The following is a 10,721-nucleotide window of genomic DNA, read 5'->3' on the forward strand; positions in this document are numbered from 1 at the left end:
GTAGGCCATTTATGTTGATAACACTTTCATAGTAACCTGTCTCCATTTGATTTCAAATTTCGCCATTAAGCTCGTGCCGTTTGACTATTCTAGCAAGCAAATAATAAAATTGGTTATTAGCCTGATTCTTTAATCTTTATAAAGTAATTATGTAATCATAAAATATCAAGGGTGGAAAACATCGCGAGCACAGCGAGACCACCCAGCTGAGGGGTTTGGGGGGGTGGGGTTGTATGCCCCCCCTCCCCCTGATTTTTTTTTAATCTGACCAATATCATGGGCATTTTGAGGCCCATGATATTCGACGATAATCTGATGTCAATAGTTATTACTTTATACTATACGAAAACGCCTGAGTACAATACTGCATTAAAGCAAAAATATTGGAATTTTCTGAAAAGAGGGGTTCGGACCCCCAGGAACCTGGATCCGCCCCTGACACTTTTCACTAAAACACCTAGCTATGAACTTTCTTAACTTATCCACTAAGGCCTACGTGTTTTCTCTTGTAAGGATGCACCGTTCATGTTCTGTTACCTGAATGCCATTATATGTAAATTTGAATTTACGATGTAACGTGTATGTGTAAATGTACTTTTACATTTACTTTTATCCTCTTCACCACTGATCGGCTCGTTGGCCGCTTGGGCGATCGGTCACGTCTCTGTTATGCACTGTTGGCAAGTACAGGGCCTGCACCGGCTCCTGAATGCACCTGCACCCGCTCCAGTGTTAGTCAAGTCTTGTCTTGAAAGAGCTCACACTCGGTGCCGCCACAATACTTTCTGGTAGATTGTTCCAAGAGTTTACAATCCTCAGGCAAGAGCGACAGCACCCTGAAGAGAGAAGAAAAAAATCCCGATACCTCCCAAAATAAGCGGAATTCCACCTCCTGCTCCTCCCTTAGAGCAGGTGCCCAAGAAACAGCCTCCATTCCTAACGGACGAGGAGGAGAGCGACTCGACCATGAACGCCGAGAGCAACTACAGCACCAGCGACGAGGAGATAATGATAGAATAGCCCCACCTCCTTTTCATCTCAAGATAACACAGTGGAATGTACAAGGCCTGTCCAACAAACGGCATACTGTACAAGTAGCAGCCATAGCTAAAAATATTGATGTCTTCATTCTGCACGAAACCCTGATGTCCAAAGATAAACAATTCCGCTTGCCTGGATACCAACAGTACTCTGTACCAAAGGGCCCAACTCCCATGGCAGTATGATTCTCGTCAGGGCAACCATCCCTAGTTCAGAAGTAGAACCAGTTCACTGTGGAGAAGGAGTAGAGGCACAAGCTGTTCGGATACACCTGGCAAACGACAGTCTTGTAGTATACAATATCTATAAGCCGCCACCCAAACGACTAGAAGCCGGTGAACTACTGACACAAGCAACACAGGAACTTGTGCTCATTGCTGGGGACTTCAATGCCCACCATCCAACGATCAATTCGATCACAAGAATGAACCAGGATGGTCATCACCTAGTGGAACTGCTGACAGAAGTTCCAGAAATACTGGGGAACCAACACACATACTGGGAGGAACATTGGACCTCACATTCATCTCCACTGAGCTTGTTCCAGTAGCTCAGTGGGAGGTAGATGATGAACTGACCAATGACCACTTTGCAACAACAACTACTTTGAGGGTGGAGCTACTACCTCCTCCCCCACCCAGATGGAATACCATGAAAGCAAATTGGAAATTTAATCAAGATAAACTCCAAAAATGGTATTCGAACTATGAACCAGCAGAAGATATTGACCAACTAAACCAGGACCTTACTGATGCCATACAACACGCAGCAGAGAAAGCAATACCAAAAACAAACCCTACTAATAGACACCACAAAGACTACTGGTTCTACAATGACGAAGTGAGAGAACAGAATCACAGAATCAACACATTCAGAAGACATCTCCGACGTACCCTTCCCCTGAGGGAGTGAAACTCTTGAGAGCTGCTATCCAACATGCTCGTCAAATTACTCAGAAAATTAGGGAAGACAAATGGCTCGAGTGGTGTGCAACCTTTAATGCACACACCAGCCTGAGTGAACTCTGGAGAAAACTCAGGATAGCTACAAGAAAACTGCCCAGAGCTCCAGCCCACCCCCAGCCACTACAGGAAGCAAATCGCTTTGCAGAGCACTTTGCAGAACGCTCGTCATCAGCTCAACTACCTCCTGAAATAAGACTTCATCTACAGCAAGTACAACTGGAGAGAGAAGTAGTAGTCAGACATGCAATTGAACAAACTGACACTACAGACTGTCCGTTTACTATAGAAGAAATCAGCAGTGCCAGGAAAACAAGCAAAGACACCGCTCCTGGCAGTGATGGTATAACCTATTCATTGCTCACCAATGCAGACTTGCTGGTGATCTTGCTCTCCTAACAGTTATCAACGCATCATGGTCAGCAGGCAAACTCCCGTCAGCTTGGAAAAGAGCAAACATTGTTCCGATTCCCAAACCCAATGATCCCCAGATTTTCAGACCAATGTCACCAACAGCATGCATCGACAAAACCGCCGAAATGATGGTCCTTACACGACTCCTCTGGAAAACTGGGCCACTTCACCACAATTGGATTCACCAAAGGTCTCAGCACTACACACAGTTTGGCCACTCTCCTGGGATCGATTGGTCAAAATAAAGCAATCGTAGTATTCTTTGATCTAGCGAAAGCATTTGAGCTGGCAAATGCACAGACCATTGTAACCACTCTGGCTCGGAAAGGCGTCAAGGGATGCCTACTGGCTTGGATTGCTGACTATCTCCAAAACAGAACAGCAAGAGTTACCTGTCAAGGACAAGTCTCAGATCACCAAAGACTGGAAAATGGCACACCACAAGGAGTTCTTAGTCCAACTCTCTTCAACATCCTCATGGAAAACTTGTGTCGGCTCCCCTTTCAAGAGGGTACCAAACTGCTATGCTATGCTGACGACTTAGCACTGATAGTAAAAGGCAGAAACCAAATCAGCAAAGTCCAAAGATCATTAGACCTCATCAGTGAAGAATGTATGGGCCTCGGGTTCAAGATATCAATCCCAAAATCGAAAGCCGTGAGGATTGGACACAATGAGCCGGTGACACAACTGCAAATACAAGGTATTGCCCTACAATGGGTCAATGTATACAAATACCTGGGCATCTGGATTGACAAAGGCCTCAAATTTGACACTGCTATAAATTATCTAAGAGACCGAATAGGCAAGAGAGTCAACATGATGAGAGCCATGACAGGACCCAAGGTGGGTACGGGACATGTAGTCCTAAGAACGCTATATATACACGCCATTCGATCATTAACAGACTATGCGACACCGGCTCTTAACACACTGTTTGAGTGGCAGTGGGAGAAATTGGAGGTTACCCAGAATAACGCTACGAGTCATTGTCAAGGCACCTATGTGGACAAAAATTTAAAACTTACACATGGAGACAGGTCTCACATCTTTCCAAACCAGGGCGGAACTATTAACAGCGTGCTTTGCAACAAAACTGATTACCAGGGCTCAGGAAAGTGACATCAAGAATGGACTCTTACGAGCAATGAACCTCAACAGAGATGTCTTTAACAAGAAAACATGGCTATTGTCCGCAGCTGATGCTGTAAATCTACTGAAATTGAAAGACACAATGCTCAGCAAAGAACCTGATACAATGCGTCCAGCCTACAGCACCCCAGCACCGTGGGAGTCTCCGCCAGCAGTCTTCAACATTCTACAAACTGGGACAAGAAAGGCTGACTGTAACCCACATGAGCTCCGACAGGTAGCAGAGAGAAATATGAAGGCTCTAACACCACACAATACTACAGTGTATTACACAGACGGTTCAGTAGAGCCCACCAGTACGAAGGCAGGAGCAGCCTTCACCATAGAAGGAGGTAAAACGTCCCTTTGGAGAACCTCAGATGAATGCTCTGCTTTGCAAGTTGAGCTGCCATACTTGTAGCCCTAAGACACGCTTCCATAAACAGTCAACAAGGCGTTGTAATATACACTGACTCATGATGTGCTATTGAAGCACTACAATGCAGAGAGCCTAGATACAACATTCATCTCATAACATCCGTTGTTGGCCTACTGCAAGGGTTAAAACTACAAGATCGGCAACTTATCATTAACTGGGTGCCCAGTCATATCTGAATTCCAGGGAATGAACGAGCTGATGCTGCTGCCAAGGCTGCGATAGGACAGCGAAACATTGAGATGAACACCCTGCCCAGTCAGTGTAGTATCTTACGTTATTTAATGGGAGAATGACAAGCACATGGTGGGTCTGGCTGGGCGTTTATTCTCTGTGCTTGGTTACAACGGGCCTAACACATTTCGTGTTTACACAAGCCTAAACACTTTCTGACTTTGGTAAGAAGTAACATAATATATAATATATATATTCAATAAAGGCAGCATATAAACATACATATATGTAACAGTCAGGAGCAGATAAAGAAGATCACAATAACACGAACTGCCCAGTGGAAAATAGACAAACATAGAAGATAGAAGATTAACACCAGTATCACGATCGGCCAGGTGGTACTATCTGGTCACGAATTATGAGAGACCACCACTCGTGAAGGATATAACAAGAAGGGAAGAAGTCAACCTCCACCGACTAAGTCTGGGAGACCCATGCATTCGGGAAATCATTGTACATGTACCAGCAGAGCAGCGCATGTGCAAGACCTGCGACAGCGGAGCCGAAAACTCACTGCAGCACTACTTCATAGAGTGCCCTGGAACACAATTAGCTTGGAAAAACATGCAACCCCCTATCACAGCAGAGAAGGTTTCCAAAATGCTAACCACCAACCACTCTCAAGAAACCTTACAGTTTCTTACCGAGCATCCACCCCCACGCTAGTGGTGGAGATGTACAGTTAACTAAAAAGATGCTGGTGTTTTATCCCAGCAGTGGGTGGACCAGCATTTTAGTTTAAGGTCCGCGTAGGTAATATTCCCACAAAAAAAAAGTCTTACACTGGATTAGACTCCCCACCATTGGCTAGGACACAAGACCCGAAAATGTAAGGCATAAAATTGCAACACTTGCTGAACATACAAACACCTAACATAAATGTAAAACTTAACACGAAACCTAGCTGAAACACAAACATGAGAAAACAGAAGCACTTGGGTTGAGCCCCAAGACCTACCACCCTACTACTACTTTCCAATTTCCTCGCCTTTCTTCTTGTACTATCCACCAACCCCAAGTACCTCCAAATTCCACCATCAATCTTCAAGTCCAGTTCCCGCACCACCAATCTATGCATCAACATCAAGATCTCTTCACACTTTACTTCACCCATCGATTCGATCGATACACTGGATTCCCAGTCATGTAGGAATCGGGGGAAATGACATGGCAGACGAACCAGCCACACGTTTTAGAAGTGTACACATTAAAGTTCCAGCAAGCGTGCAACAGATCAAGAACCACCTCAGAAAGACTGTAGTGGACTTCTCCCCTACAAACGCTGTTTGTCGCTGAGTAGCCGACCCCACCAATTCCCCAGTGTATGCCTCGTGGTCTAGGTCAACCAGTGCCGCCATACATCACGGAGCGGGGGTCAACTACTAAGCCACGCCTACCCCCGCTATTTAAGACCTGACCTCGTGGTGACCTGTCTCTTTCTACCTACACCAACCAGCCAGCAACACCTCCTCCTCCCCCGCCTGCCTGGCGGTCCTCGCTCCCGCCGGCGAGCATGGCGACCCACAAGCTGTCCTCCTCTGAGCATCCTCACCAATCAGCTCTCTCTACATCACGCTTGTAACCATGCTGCCTTCCCAGCACCAAGCTGCATTGTACATCCAATACAACATGTATACATGAGAGCACATTGTGAGTTTCCTTTCTCCATCCCATCCTGAGTGTGAACCAAGCATCCCATACCCCACAAATGGTGACTCCCGGAGATTCGCACTCACACAGGATGGAGGAGAAACTGATCACGCTCCCAGTCTTCAAGCAACATGGAAGACTGGCTTACCCACACAGAAGCAGCTCTCATCGGCTCTACAACTACTGTCTCTACACCGCAGGTTAGACACCCTAGAGCAGCACTGCTTCTCTAAGCAGTCACCAGCTCCTCTTCCTGCCCCAAGCACCACGGCCTACCGACCCCAGCACACCCGTCCTGCCTCAGACGCCGCCCCCGGCCCAGCAGTAACCCCTGCCGCCCCTGACGCGGTCCCTGCTCCTGACGCGGACCAACACACCCGTCCTGCCTCAGACGCCGACCCCGGCCCAGCAGTACCCCCTGCCGCAGCCCCTATTCCTGAGTGCGGACCCACACACCCCTCTTTTCTCCCTCAGGTACTCCCTGCTATGTCCTGCACCCTGCTGCTGTCGTGGACTCAGCTTTTCTCCCCTACACTGCCACGAGCCCTCATCCGCTTCTGCTGACGCAGCCCCTGCTCCTGACCCAGGCCCACACACCCTAGCAGGCGCATCTGACGACTCTGTACCTGCCGTGAGGGAAGCACAACATTCATCGCCTCCACACACCCTTTTTCTCCCTCTTTACTCCCACAGATATTGTGTATCTAGACAGTTGTATCCAGCGATCGGCTCATCCACGCCATCGCCGTTGTCTCACATGAGGCATGCACCGCCCGTTCTGCCTCACATGTGCTATGCAACCCTGCAGACAACAAGTCTCCTACACCGTCTGGAGGGAAGGGGGAGTATTGTAGTGGATTTCTCCCCTACAAACGCTGTTTGTCGCTGCGTAGCCGACCCCACCAATTCCCCAGTGTATGCCTCGTGGTCTAGGTCAACCAGTGCCGCTGTAACGACCACGGTCGTACACTTCAGTTAACGCCAAAATCAAATGATTCATATTACGCTCAATAGCCCACAAAACAGGTACCTCTGCTTTTATTTTGAGTCCTCCATCTGAGGAGTCCGTTTTCTCATCACTTCAAGACGCCTCAGTCCTCCGTTATCCCATTTTCTCTGACTTACTGAAACCTACCTCTCTATAAAATGAATTTGAATGTGAGAGAGAACACCCTGGTTTAGAGTCAGCTTAGATATGTCTGTTTACAGTTGAAACATTCAAGATCCATTGTGAGTGGTGTTGAATGCTTCAACTGTCCTTATTATTAATAAGACGTGTCAAGTAAGTGAGTGTTGAGTCTGCCAGGACAAACGATACCCATCGGTTTCGTTCCCTGAGAATATCCATGAGCTTCTGATCGCGCCTGAAGTTAGATCATTTTGTCGCCCCGACATCAGAGAATCTGATGTTTATAGTTTAATTAGTGTCAGTTATCTATTTAAGAAAGTCATTAATTTCCTGAACTATTCTGTCAACTGGTATAATCTCCAAGATCTAACGTCTCCCTGTGAATAGCTCTTTGTCCGCCTCAGGCCTGAGCTTGCAGAATTGTTGTTATCAACGTGTATATTCCACCTTTTCCTGGCAAGCTCAACCTCTGATTAGATTATATGAATAGACATAGGAAATTACCCTGATCCGGAACACCGGAGTTCACAATTAAGTATACGGTGATCCAAAATGGTAGAGAAGGTATGTTGTTGGTAAGATCGACCTTTCTAGCATGAATATGGAGGCCCAAGCTGCCCAGCGGGTGCACGTATATACCTTTACACGAGGGAGAATCACGCATTCGTGACTCTTCTTCCACGTCTACAGGTATGTTCACGTGTGTTCCACGCCGCCATATTAACTCAGTTTAACTTAGTCATTTTTGCGAATATCAGTGTTCATGTTTCAACATAGTACCTTCAGTGCCAATTAAGTCAAGTAAAGTAGAGCTCTAGCTATCGCCTGAACCGGTGCCAGACGTATGTTTTGTATAGTGAAGTTAAATATTCGGCATTCGTGACTCTTCTTCCACGGCTACAGACGCGGATGTGTTAGCCACTCTCCTGAAGGTCGATAGCTACCTATGGGCACCATGGTTCTTGAAGACTGTCTCTAAGGGCGCATTTAGAATCCCAGGACACGATTCCCCGGGAAGCGCCCCCACCACTCTGCCAGTGTGTAACGAGTCAACCTCCCTGAGTGCACCTAGCGAGCGAGCCTTCAGCTTGGCGGTCGCTGTAAACAACTCTGGCCCACTGACTCGGTCATATGATCATGGTCTACCTACTGTTCTTGGTTATATGTATGGAGCCGTATTAATATCCATGCTTAGGGATGACTAGCAGAAATATAGTCATCCCAGGTTAAGTATTGAACCACTGAATGAGAGTTCAAGGTACCAGGTTGTTCCTTGCAAACTAACAGGAGGTATTGTATGTTACTATAATTGTGGAGTTAGTCCAATGTGTTATGTATTCATCTGTAGTAATCATGAACGAATAACCTGAGAGTATGATGTTCTAACCACGAATTGAGAAGGTAATTTGTTCCTTGTTAAAGTAAGACCTGCGGGTCCAGGGTTATTGACAGTGTGTAAGCATTTCTAAATCTTACTTGTCACAGAAATACTACAACAGTATCCACTAAAGTAATGAATATTTGGAGGTGTTTAATGAGGTAATAAGTTCTTGAAATGTTTGATGACTTAATAAGTTAATTTCGGTTCTGTTTAGCCTGAGTGAATCTAAGATGCATCTTCTCCACTCACTGTATTAATAAATATTGAGTTAGTAATCTGAGTATCACCACTCTACTCCTTCTAAACATTGGTTCCCAGAAAATAATACTTACTCACGTGCCTATACATCTACCACACTACCCAAAACCCTTCCATGAGTTCTGTTATATAATGAAAAGTCTGGGTGGTGGCAGCTACCCCTTGTAAGTATAAAAAGTGTTATACAAAGAATAACATGGTTCCCCAGACTAACCCATGTATAAGAAAGACATAAAACAAAGTATACTTCAGAAAGGTAAGAACATTGAAACTGAGAATACAATCTATATGAAAGGAAATGAAAAGAAAGAACCTTGACTTGGAAAACATAAGTAGAGAAGCATAAGAGTTACTTATATAAGAATATATGAGAATATAAGGTATATAGAGGTAAAGAACATATAAGAATATAAGTAAGAACATATAAGAATAAATATATATGTAAAGAATGGAAGGAGAATAAGTATATTAAACAGGGTACTCATTGGAGGAATGCTACACAGAACAAATAAGTATATGAGTAAATAGAATACTACAGAAAACAGTAGCTGGATGGTAAATTATTGAAAAGAGAAAACCCGGCCCGTTACACCGCCATACATCACGGAGCGGGGGTCACCTACTAAGCCACGCCTACTCCCCGCTATTTAAGACCTGACCTCGTGGTGACCTGTCTTTTTCTACCTACACCAACTAGCCAGCAACACCTCCTCCTCCGCCTGCCTGGCGGTCCTTGCTCCCGCTGGCGAGCATGGCGACCCACAGGCTGGTCCTCCTCTGAGCATCCTCACCAACCAGCTCTCTCTACATCACGCTTGTAACCAAGCTGCATTGTACATCCAATACAACATGTATACATTGGAGCACATTGTGAGTTTCCTTTCTCCATCCCATCCTGAGTGTGAACCAAACATCCTGAACCCCACAAGACTACCAAGCTTCCTTGACGTATTCAACGCTGGTTCCAAATCAGCCAAATGGTACCTGGTGGCTACAAAATGGGAACCACCTTTCACGGACAAGAAAACACCAAGGCAAACCCAAGTTAGCCTTCATCGACTACGACTAGGGTGCAAGTGCACCTGGCAGACTATCGGAAATGTCGTCAGGGATTGCACCTACTGTTAGGAGCCAGTGGCCAACCCACTGGAACACTATATCCTCGACTGAGAAGTCACACAATGTCTCCGAAATAGAATTCGAAACTTCCAAGAACACACAACACCAGCGGCCACTCTAACCCGAAAGGCCCAAACAAACCACATTCACCACCTTCTCCGGGTCATCACACGATACCCACCACCCAGATAACTTAGGAAGTATTCACCCCCAGCAAGTGCGGACCCCAGTTCGGGGGGCGCGCCACTCCAAAACTGACCACGTCCAAGAGTAGGGGTTGGTGGTAAGCATTCACTTGACTTGACTTGACGTCTGTAGATAAGATAGAAGGCTATTGCTTGTAATGCTGGGTGGGAGGGCCGGGATTAGGATTGGAAGTTCTTTGGTGGCGATTTGGGGGAGAGGTGGATTGGTTTAGGATCAAGGAAAAGAGGGAAGAAATTTGAAGGAAAGTAAGAGATTGACAGTAGCCGGACTCAACCAGATATGCCGAGGTTATAATAATTATATTTGAACTTACATCTTGCGTGATTAGGTTCTAGTGCAGAGGTCTTATTGCAACTATATCTTGCGCTAGTCAGGCCGCACCTCGATTATGCGGTTCAGTTCTGGTGCCCCTATTATAGAATGGATATAAATTCACTAGAGTCGGTGCAGCGAAGAATGACAAAAATGATTCCGGGACTTAGAAACCCTCCATATCAGGATAGGTTAAAGAAACTTAACTTGCATTCCCTAGAAAGACGAAGAGTGCGGGGAGATATGATAGAAGTATTTAAGTGGGTGAAAGGAATCAATAAAGGGGATATAAATAAAGTTCTTATAATATCCGAGCAGGATAGGACTCGGAGCAACGGATTCAAGTTGGATAAGTTTAGGTTTAGGAGGGAGATAGGAAGAAACTGGTTCACAAATAGGGTGGTGGACGAGTGGAACAAGCTTAGCAACTTTGTAGTAAGTGCGGGA

Source organism: Homarus americanus, unplaced genomic scaffold (genome assembly GCF_018991925.1).
Source record: "Homarus americanus isolate GMGI-L3 unplaced genomic scaffold, GMGI_Hamer_2.0 scaffold24922, whole genome shotgun sequence".
NCBI lineage: Eukaryota > Metazoa > Arthropoda > Malacostraca > Decapoda > Nephropidae > Homarus > Homarus americanus.